Source organism: Elephantulus edwardii, unplaced genomic scaffold (assembly GCF_000299155.1).
Source record: "Elephantulus edwardii isolate Elephantulus edwardi_28Jun2011 unplaced genomic scaffold, EleEdw1.0 scaffold00363, whole genome shotgun sequence".
Taxonomy (NCBI): domain Eukaryota; kingdom Metazoa; phylum Chordata; class Mammalia; order Macroscelidea; family Macroscelididae; genus Elephantulus; species Elephantulus edwardii.
The window spans coordinates 1,928,191-1,939,907 of NW_006400113.1; the positions used below are offsets into that span (position 1 = coordinate 1,928,191).

General features: G+C 40.9%; 1 pseudogene; it reads left to right on the forward strand.

The window, feature by feature from the left end:
• Positions 1–10,125, forward strand: part of LOC102852621 — a 17,461-nt pseudogene extending 7,336 nt beyond the window's left edge.
• Positions 10,126–11,717: the final 1,592 nt, after the last annotated feature.

Below are 11,717 nucleotides of genomic sequence, written 5' to 3' on the forward strand. Positions count from 1 at the left end.
TGCTTGTCATTCCTCTGTAGCATCTGGTCCCCACTGGACCCTCATCATTTCCTTCACCTGCTCCCCCCACCGACCAAACTGTGCAGCTCTGCAACTGCATACTGGCCCATCCTCACCCTTCTGCCCCCAACCCTCACCTCCTTGTACCTCCAATATGTTTTTCCCAATAAAAAAAAAATTTTTTTTTTAAAAAAGGTATTACATCTGAATTTTTTTTATATGCAAAGAATATAATAATTTATAGGGAACCTTCTGAAATGTCTGTGAGCCCAGGACCTGTGCTTTCCTCTTGACAAGAGTCTTACTCTGGTGTGGTAACTGACAGCTTTTGGTGGGCAGTGATCATTGTCCAAAGAGGACCCACATCTGCAGAGGCACATTTGTGCCTCATCTGCAGTACGATGCCACCTTCCAAGGCCACTCACTACATAAGGCTCTTCAGCACAGCACTGGCTTTGTGAAGATTGACTTTCTCTAGTTCCTTAGGTTAGCAGTTAGCAGTTGAGTTATTCCCTGATTAATGGGAGCATGTACCACAGAGTATGTTTGTTTCTGTTATCATTTATTTTAGATTTTTGGTTGTTACTCAAGTTGTTACTCCTTCTGGGAGAAGGATGGATCCTACCAGCCAAGGTTACCCTTTAAAACAGACCAAGTTTCAAATATGTAAGCAGCATGTGAAGCTTTCTACAAAGTAAAAGCCAGCTGGACTGCCAGTCCATAGCCAGAATGTAAGTGCTGTGCTGAATAATGTTGCTTTTTGTCTCCCTTTTAACATCTATTCTGTCTCTGGCTTGATTGTGGTTCATTTCCAGTAACTTTGCTCTTGCATTGTTCTGTCAGCACTTTCTTTTTTTAATAAAATTTTTATTTTATACTGGTTTACTTAAAAAGTTTGTATACATTATTTTTCACACTGGATCTTTCCCATTTCCTTTACCCAGCCCTCCCTCCATCCATCAAATTATGCAACCTTGATTACCCACCCTTGCCTATCTTCACTCCTCTGCTTCCACCCTCTACCCCTTAGATCCTCATACATGTATTATTATCTTTCTATTTCTACAGTAATGGTCTTGCACAATATTTCTTCTTATGGGACTGAGTTAGTTCACTTACCCTAATGCTCTCCAGTCCCTCCCAAGTTAGGTATTGATGTTCAAAGTCATTGCTCCTGCATACTACATATCAGCATTTCTTATTACATGGTGCTTACTTGTTTAGTTAGTGGGGGCTAAAAATCTTTATGAGTAATACAGAGTTAAAGAGCTTTGAGTGAATGTCTAAATAAGTCACAGCATTGGAACATTGTCTTTCCATTGTGAGGTTAGATAATTTTTAAACTTCAGCTATATCATTCTCGAATGCTAGGTGGCTTTAAGTTGTGGTACACAGTTTGTGGTTTGTGCAGTGGAAGTTGGCATGGGGGGTTCTAGAGGGGAAGACCTGGCTGCTACATTATTCCCTTAGACCATAAGCCCAGAGCTTTGCCTGGGGTCCATGCCTAGAAAAGAGTGAGCAGCATGATGAGAGATCTGAAGTAAATGAAAGTGAGGTGTTGATCAGGGAGACAGCTCCCTTTCATAACCAAGGAGCTGCATGAGATGACCCACTAGAGCATCTCTTTGCCCTTAAGGACAGCCAAGGAGGCTTGCAGCTCATAAAGATGAATTTTCATAAGGTAGGCTTTCTGACAATATGTTAAGCTACCTTGATTCAATTAACAGCAACACTTGTAAAAATGACCTTTTTGTATGTGGAACTATATCCTTTTCTGGTGATGAATGAGATATGATTTCAGTCCATCTAAATGACCACTGGCTCTGAGGGAGAAAGTTGAATAATCTCTTCACATTAAGATTTATAGTCTCAGAAACGTGATGGAGGGCTGCTGTGACTTGGCACTAACTTGCCAGCAGTGACTTTGAGTTTTTGAGTAATCACACTGAGATCAAATGCAGATAGAATTGTGTGCAGTATTGTGAAAAGGGCAAGGTGGAGATTTGAAGGAGGGAAAGAGCAAGTAGAAAGGGTGACTTGTTAGGTGCCATAGAGTCAATGGCAACTCATAGCAACCTTATGAGTGACAGATCTGAACCCTGCCCTGTCCTGTGACATCCATATCTATGATACGCTTTTTACAGTTGGTGTCAGTCCATCTTGTTGAGGGTTTTCCCTCTCATTTGTCAACCCTCCAACTTTTCCCAGTATGATGATTCCTCCTGAAAATATGCCCAAAGTAAGTGAGAAGTTTCACTGACCCTGCCTCAACATCTTAGAGGCAAGTATGGAGAAGTGGTGAGAGAAGACCTAATACCAAGTGCCTACAACATGGTAAACATGGCCACAAATGCTATAGCATTTGTGTTACTTGGCAGCAAGGAAGTCAGCGCCATGATACCCACTTATTGGTGAGATAATTGAGGGAGATTGGGCCATGAGTCTTAAAACTTGTGGGTGACTTGAGCCTAGATTTTTTTTTTTCTCCCCCACATTATTTTATATTGGTTTGCATGCAAAATTAATATCTGTTAGGTATCATTCATGTACATTGCTTTTCACACATTCCTATATTTACCTTGTGTTTTATAAAATTAATCACCATTGATCTAGGCCTACTATTAATTATCCTGTCTTTTCAGGTCCCTGCTGGCTCTTTCATAATTCTTTACTTCCCCTCCTCCATTCGCCTTTGAACTTAAATCTTATTTTTCTTGAAGATTTTTTTATTTTTATTATTTTGTGTGTGTGTATGTGCCATCAAATCAGATTTGACTGGTACAGGAGGAAGTTGCCCCTCCTCCAGCAGAGCATCTGGTGGACTCAAACTGCGTACCTCTGGGACTGCAGTGCAGCTTCTTGCCACTAGGCCACCAGAGCTCCCTGTTCTTCTTTTTCAAAGCCTCTATAAGATATATATATATGATAGTATCTTCTTCCTTGTAAACAATAAACAGGGTTGAAGTAGGAAGGTATTATGACCACATAGAATAGTCTAATGGGGCTAAAACTGGATATAATATATCCAGAATATAATAGAGGGCTTTGAGTGTTGTAATCTGTTATTGCCGTGGAGTCATCCAGCTCATAACTGATCCTCCATCTGGTGTTGGAGAGACTAAATCACACGGGAGATGATAGCCCATTTTAATCCTGAGAAGTTGTTGATAGATTTGAACTTCCAGAAGGGTACTTCTGCATTAGCAAAACTGGTACACTTTATTAAGAACACTGGACCAGGATCTCTGAGAATAGTAGTTGGTATTCCTGCCCTAAGCGGGAAATAAAATTGACAGATGTCTAAAGTCAGTCTCCCCAAAAGTTTGGACTTACAAAATACCTTCAGAAACTCACTGCCATTATAAGTCAGTTCTGACCCCTTAACCCTCCATGGGATTCTAAAGCTGTAAGTCTTTTTTTTTAATTTTTTTATTTTTTTTTTAAAGCTGTAAGTCTTAATTGGAGCAAACTCCTTTGTCTTGAGCTGATGTGTTCATACTGCTAACTTCTTGGTTAGCAGCCCCACACATACCACCGATGGATCTGGCAAGGTTCAAATCTCTTGTTCACTGAATCATTATGAGTTGTAGTCACTGTCACAACACCCAGCAACAACAACATGCCACCATGGCTCCACTGTTTCTGTGGCTTAGCATGTCACCCTGCTCACAACACTTGTGTTTAACATGTTATCCCTCCTCATACCACTTGTACTTAACGTGTCATCCTGCTCACACTACTTATTCTTAACATATCACTCCTGCTCACACTGCTTGTACATCTATGAAAGAATCTCACTGGAACTAGAAAAACTACAAGGAAGAAACTATGGTCACTTCTGCACCCAGGATGTTGTAGAGTTAACCCTTTTTCCCTCCATTTGTGCACATAGAACTGTAGCTCTGTACACCTGTGTGGTTGGGATTGAGAGAAGGGCTGAAGCATCTCACTTCTGGCATTTAACACTCGAGTATTTTCCATACTCCTTCACCCTTAAGCGTTGCATATATTTCCTCATATAGCTATTCAAACTCAATCTGCTCTTTTTGTCACATCTTAACAGTTTTGACTACTTTGCCACACAGATCCTGAAGTTCCTGTTGAGGTTGTTCAGGACATGGAACCTTATTTGAGAGACTTGCTTACTCAAGTGATAGAGGTTGGGACAACTGAAGACTTTAGGATGATGATGATGCAGTATATTCTTTAAGGACTGGATGTTAGTAATATGTGGAAAGCAGATGTGCAGGTGGGTACTTCTCTGTGCAGTACAGGGGTGATGGGGACCTGAAAGGGAAAACTTAGTGGAAAAACAAAATTGGTGAGCAGAAGAATCAACCTGATAATGACATGGGCCACACAGTAAGGATGCCTTATTTTCTAGAAGAGAGCTTTTCAAATTACATGTTCTTATTACAAGAACTGCTAGCTGTTCATAATGGTGGTGATAATAGTTGTGTATCATCGAGCTAGATGACCCTTCAGCGGGTTTTCAGAGGCAATTAATTGAATGGGAGAAGATTTTCCATCCTTCTCCCTTGGAGCAACTGGTGGATTTGAACCACATGTCTTTGGGATTGCAGTGCAGTTTCTTACCACTAGGCCGCCAGAGCTCCCTGTTATATAATGGTGGTTGTTGTTAAGTGACGCCAAGTCATAGATGACTCATAGCAACCCTATGAAAGAAAGACCTGAACAATTGTATGACTTTCATCGTTTCTCCAAGTTAATAGAGTTTCCGGAGGCAAGCTCTTTGGAAGTGGATGCCACTCTTGCTTCCACATTACATAAGAGTAGCACATAAAAATGTTAAAATCTGCTCTCTTTATTTGGAAATTCTCTTGTCATACTTTTTGAAAAATTTTGTTTGACCTAGGCATATTGCCTGAATCTCATTATTTGAGTCATTTAGTTAGCAGTTTGTCCTTTAATAAAATACTTACTGATAAAAACCTTGTGCTTGCATATGTCAGATGCTACTGCATGCCCTTCTCACATTGTGAACAACCCTGTGAAGTCAACTGGTCAGATACTGCACACTAAGAACGACCAGAACTTGCATCAGGAACCCAGTTTCTGGGCTCTTAAGAGACTTCCTGGACAGGGCCCTGGTCTCTGGACTCTACTTTCTCAGCCTCCTAAGAGGCTTCTTGGCTCTTGGTTATAAACAGCACTCAGGGCTTTGGATTGGGTGGGAGAAGAGTAAGTGGAAAGTTTGAAAGGGTTTTAGGGTAGATCTAAGGGTAGCAAGAATATCCTTCCCTTCTGTCAGAGAACTTGGGAAGGGATGAAGACACCCTGTGCAGCTTTCTTAGACATCAATCTTCTCATCCTTGCACCTTCTGCATGTCTATCCAGAGGTGTTCACTCTGTGTCTACAGCACAAGAAGCTCAGCTTTGAGTTCTTGCCTCAGCAAACCCAGGAAAAGCAAGTGTTACTTCATTGAGTGCTATCAGCTAAGGCTTGAGCTGAGCATTGAGAAGTAGTAATGGTTCAGATGGGCCACTGAGGAGGTAGTAAGGGGCACTTTCCAGAACAGGAAGGTGAGAATTTGGTATGTGTGCTAAGTACAGTGGAATGGTATTCTTGCTGAAGTAGGCTGTGTGATGTGAGAAGACGATCAGGAGAGGAGCGACCAAGTCATGGGGGTTTGTCTAGATGGATCAACCTGTGGCTCATGATGGGAAAACTTAGAGTTGGTGTCAGATAAGAAGCCAGGGCTGTATGGGAATTTCAGAATTATTAAGGTTAGACCTATTCCATCTTAAATAGTTTTAGCATATTGGCTGCCTTTATTGTTGTTAGGTGACATCAAGTCGACTCCAACTCTTAGCAACCCTATAGCTCTGAACCCTGGTGTATTTTGAACCCAATTTCATTATCTCTGACACACCTACCCCCACTTCCCCAGTCACTGAGTGATTCCGTCTCATCTTGGTCTTCCTTTCTTACACTGTTCCTCCACCCTTTTAAGCATGATATCCCTCTCCAAGAACTGGTCACTCCTTGGAACATGCCCAGAGTTCATCACATGGAGCTTCAAAATCCTTGCCTTCAAGGAGCAGCCTGGTTTTACCCTTACTGGGATGAACTTGTTTGTTCTCATAGCAGTCCATAGTATACTCAATATGCTTCTCCAGCACCACAAGTCACAAGCATTGATCGTTTTTCTATCATCCTTACTCATCAGCTCTCTGATGCATAGCAAGTAATTGTGAAGACCATGGCCTGGATCAGGTGCACTTTAGTCTCTACACTGACATTGTTGCTCTCCAATACTCTGGAAAGGTTCAAGAGCAGACTTTTCCAATACAGTTCATCTTTTGATTTTCTGGCTGCTGGTACCAAGAGTGTTGATTGTGAAGCCAAGCAAGCTGAAGCTGTTAATAATCTCAATCTCTTCTGTATCTATCATAATGCTGGCAGTATTAGCTCAGTGATAAGAATCTTTTGTTTTCTTGATGTTGACCTTTAATCAGTATTGAAGTTTGCAGTCCTTGACCTTCTGCAGCAAATGCCTCATTTCCTCCTCAGTTTTGGCGAGCAAGGTGGTGTCATGTATAACAGGTTGTTGACAAGTCTTCCTCCAATCCTGATGTCATTTCTCTTCATAGAGCCCAGCCTTCCGAATAATCTGTTCGACATGTAGATTGAAAAGTTGTGGGATAGGATGCATTCCTGGAGTATAACTTCCCTGATTTTTTACCATGTAGTGTTTCCTTACTCTTCTGGTCACTTTCTCCTGGAAGTGGACCTCCTGGTCCAGTATAAATTTTTCATAAGCACAACCAAATATTCTGGGATTCCCATTCTCCTCAAGGTTACCCACATTTTATTGTGATCCACACAGTTAAATGCCGTTGCGTAGTCACTGAAGCACAGATACACATTTCTCGGGTACTCTCTATTTTTAGTTCAGATACATCTAACATTGGCTACCATGTTCCTAGTGCCATGGCCTCTTCTAAACCTAATGTGCATATCAGGTCATTCTCTTTTGATGTGCTACTCCAGTTGTTTTGAATAGCTTTCAGCAGAATCTTGCTTGCGTGTGATATTAATGATACTGTTCTATAATTTCCACACTCTTTCAAATCACAGTTTTTCGGAATAGGAATAAATATGGATTGCTTCCAGTCAGTTGGCCAGGTGCTTGTCCTCCAGATTTCTTGGCACAACCTGGTGAGAGTGTTGAGCAGTATTTGTTTGCCAAAATATATCAGTTGATACACTGTCAATTTCTGGGGCCTAGTTTTTCGCCAGTTCCTTCAGAATAGCTTGAACTTCATCCTTCATCACTATAGGCCCTTGATCATATGTTTTTTCATGAAATTCTGTAAGCAAATTCTTTTTAGTATAGTGACTCTGTGTACTCCTTACATCTTTGTTGCTTCCTGGGTCATTCAACATTCTATTCTGCCTGCAGCATCCTTAAGTATTACAACTTGAGGCTTGAATTTGTTCTTCAGTTTTTCAGCTTAAAGAAAGCTGAATGACTTTGTCCCTTTTGATTTTCCAACTCCAGCTCTTTGCACATTTCATTTTAATACTTGGCTTTGTCTTCCTGTTCTGCTAGGAGAGGTTATTCTTTGGAGAGGGACATTGTGGTTGAAAAGTTGGAAGGATGGCAAAGGAGAGGAAGACTCTCTACCAGATAGATTGACACAGTGACTGCAGCTGTGGCCTTGAGTGTGTCAGAAATTGTGGGGATGTCATAGGATAGGACAGTGTTCAGATCTCTTGTTCATAGTGTTGCTGTGATTCATATTTGACTTGATAGCACCTAACAGCAAGGGTAGACAACCAGAGGACACAAGAAGAGGGGGGGAAAGAGCAAGGTGGTATAGTCTAGAATGTCCAGTATTAAGGAGTTCCAAAAGTTCCTGAGTGGTGCATAAACTTAATGCTTCATCACAGCCCCAGTGTGCATGGTCAAAACTGTCCAGGGAGGCTGAACTCTATCTCTGATGCCACATGTATATTGGAGGGTTCATCTTACTCCATATACCATCTCTGCAACCTTGGATATCTCAGTTTCTCTTCTCTGGTCAGTTCAGATCCCAGGTGACCACATAATCCTGTCTTTTTTCTTGGGGCTAAGCGTGCAGGTACCAACCTGTTCTTTCTCATTCCCATTCCAAATAGTGGACACTACTAGCTTCTTTCTCATTCAGCTGGGGCTAGGTCATCTAGTCCTAGTCCCTTCTGTCCTTCGTTCTCTACCAGCAAGGGCCAGGTGTCAGATATAATCTTACTCTTAAGCACCATGAACAAAGGCTCAATTGTTTATTGCTAGGAGGTTCAGTACATCTCCTAGTGCTTACCTATTACCTCAGGGAGGGTCAATACATCTCCTAGTGTTAACTGCCACCTCAGGGAGGGCAAGTACATCTGTTATTTACTTCCTCAGGGAGAGAGGGTCCTTTCATGTTCTAGTATTAAGTTCTACCTCAGGATGTGTCAGTACATCTCTTCATGTTTAACTACTACCTCAAATGGTGTGGCTTGGATCTAGTCAGGTTCCTTAGAAGAAAGTCCTAGCAACCTCCTCGCAGAAGACTAGAGATTAGAGCCCTGAACTTAACTGCAACACGAAGAATCATCATGAATTGGGATCAACTCAATGAAAACGTGTGTGTGTGTGTGTGTGTGTGAGAGAGAGAGAGAGAGAGAGAGAGAGAGAAAAGAAAGATTGATTTTTTTTTTTCAGTTAGATGGATCTGAGGTGAGACCAAATTTGCTTGTGTAAAATGCCCATCAGAGTGCATAATAGCACTCAGTATGTTCCCTTCTCACAAGATCTTTTTGTTTAGAAAAACACCCCTGACCCAGTGCCTAATCCATTATATTTTCTTTGTGTTCTCCTTGTTATGTGCAGTCAAGTTGCTTGTGACTTATTGTGACACTATGTACAGTACCTCTGAATCCTGCTCTGTTCTGAGCTGACCTGATTGTCTCTGACACACCTACCTTTATTACCCTAGTCACTGAGTCAGTCCATCTCATCTAGGATCTTCCTCTCTTGTGCTGTCCCTCCGTCCTCCCCAGCATGATGTTCCTCTCCAAGGACTGGTCCCTCTTTGCAACATGTCCAAAGTATATCACGTGGGGTGTCAGAATTCTTACCTCCAAGGAGCAGCCTGGTTTTATCCTCTTAAGGATGAACCTGTTTGTTCTCCTAGCAGTCCATGGTATATTCAGTACTCTTCTCCAGCACTACAGCTCAAGGGCATCAATTCTCCTTCTGTCATTCCTGGTCATCGTCCAGCTTTCTGATACATAACAAGTAATTGCAAAGACCATGGCCTGTATCAGGCACATCTTAGTCTCCATACTGACATTGTTGCTCTTCAGAACTCAGGAGAGATTCCTGACAGCAGACTTTCCCATTGCAATTGCTCTTTTGTTTTCCTGGCTGATGGTACCAAGAGTGTTGAACTGTGGATCCAAACAAACTAAACCTGTTAACAGTCTCTCTTCACTGTCTATCATGATGCTGCCAATTGGCCCAGTAATAAGAATGTTTCTTGATGTTGAGCTATCTTCCTTTTTATCTGTAAGCATATGTACCTTTACTGGATTCAGTAATAGCTAGTAAAAGCTTTGGAGGTAGGATCTCAATGAAGTGGAATCTCAGTTAATTAGAACATTATAGCTTTGTGGCCTCACTTACATATCTGTTGTATCATTCCTACATATTTGATTTAGTGAGATGTTATTTACCATAGTTGTACTCATCTTTGTCATTTTCCTCCATCTGCTTGGTGACATGTAGAAATTGGTGTAAGGATTGAACATAAATGTTACCTCACTCATAGTTGTACTCATTTTTGTCACTTTCCCCTGTCTGCATGGTGACATACAGGCATTATTTTAAGGACTTAACATAAACCCACCATCATTCAGTCCTCAGTGGTTCTCCTTTGACACCTGTGACCAAGGTTTTTCTAAGGATTTTGAAGAGAAACAGTTATTTCTGCTGTAGAATGTTTCCTTTTCCTTTTTTGTCTTAGACTGTCTTGTCATCTATTACGTTGCTCAGATTGCTACTGAACTGCCCATTAAGTGGAGAGATATCACGTCTCTTCTGGCTTGCATGCCCCTAGATGGTCATGGCTCTCAATGTAAGTATCCTCTGGAATCATGTACTCCATGTGTCCTAATTGTAATTGTCTGTCCCTATATGATAAAAGCAAAATTTTTTTTGTGTTAGTGTTCTGATTTTATTTTATTTTGGTTCTTGAAGATGTCTGTAAAGCAAAGTGGTGATTTTGTCTGCATAAAGGGAGATGTAGGAGCATTTGGAAGCATTGTTGTAGATGCTGTTGAGTGATTACTACCGATTACATTATAAACAACAGATTTGAACCCTGGCTTGTCCTGTGACATTCTTACCATATCTAACAGACTTGAGTCCATTGCAGTCATGGTCCATCTCATTGAGGGTCTTCCTCTCTCTCACTGATTCTCCACCTTTCTAAGCATGATGTCCCTTTCAGATGAATGACCCCTCCTGGCAACATGCTGAAAGTATGTGAGATGAAACTTTGTCATCTTTGCCTCCAAGGAATTCTCTGGCTGCACTTTCTCCAAGACATACTTATTTGTTTTTGGTAGTCCATGGAGTATATTCAATCCTCTTCTCCAGCACCACACTCAAAGTCATCAGTATTTCTTCTGTTATCCTTATTCATTGTCCATTGCTTTCAGATGCATAGCAAGTGATTGAAAACACTGTGGCCTAAATCAGGTAATACCTTAATCTTCAAATTGATATCATTCCTCTTCAATTTAGAGGGCCCTTTACTGCACACTTTTTCAGTACAATAAGTCTCCTGATATCCTGACTGTTGATACCAACTGTGCTGATTGTGGATCCAAGTAAGATGAAGTTGTTGACAGTTTCAATCTTTTCTCCAACTACTATGATGTTTTTTTGATGTTGAAATGTATTGAAGGCTGTAGTCTTTGATCTTCTGCAGCATATGCTTTATGCCTTCCTCATTTTCAGCAAGCAAGGTTGTGTCATCTGCATAACATTGGTTGTTGATGAGTCTTCTAATCCTGATGCCACAGGTTTTTTTCATAGAGTCCGACTTCTTGAATAATTTGCTCAGCATACAGATTGAATAAGTGTGGAGAGAAGATGCAATCCTGATACACTTCTTTCTTAATTTTAAACCATGTGTCCCCTTGCTCTGTTTGCACAACAGCCTCTTGGTCTAGGTATAGGTTTCTCATAAGCATACTTGAGTGTTCTGGGATTCCCATTCTTCTCAGTGTTAGCCGTAATTTGTTATGATCCACACAGTTAAGTGCCTTTACACAGTCCATAAAGCATAAATAGACTTTCTTTGGATATTCTTTGCTTTTAGCCAGGATCCTAAACATTGTCCCTTTGAGGCAGGATCAAAAGCTAAATTCAAAGAGAAGAAAATTAAAAATTTTTACCAAATGTTCCTGTCCAAAACTGACTAAACATGCATTAAAGATGTATTAATGTCAAATCCACCAGATGCTCTTCTGGAGAAGGAGGGGCAATCTTCTCCTGTACCAGTCAGATCCAATTTGATGGTACACACACACACAAAATAATAAAATAAAATAAAAAAATTTTTAAAAAGATGTATTAATGATAACTGGTGACTGGAATGCAAAATTTAGAAACAAGGAATGGTAGTTGGAAAATCGGACGTGGTGAAAGAAATGAAACTGG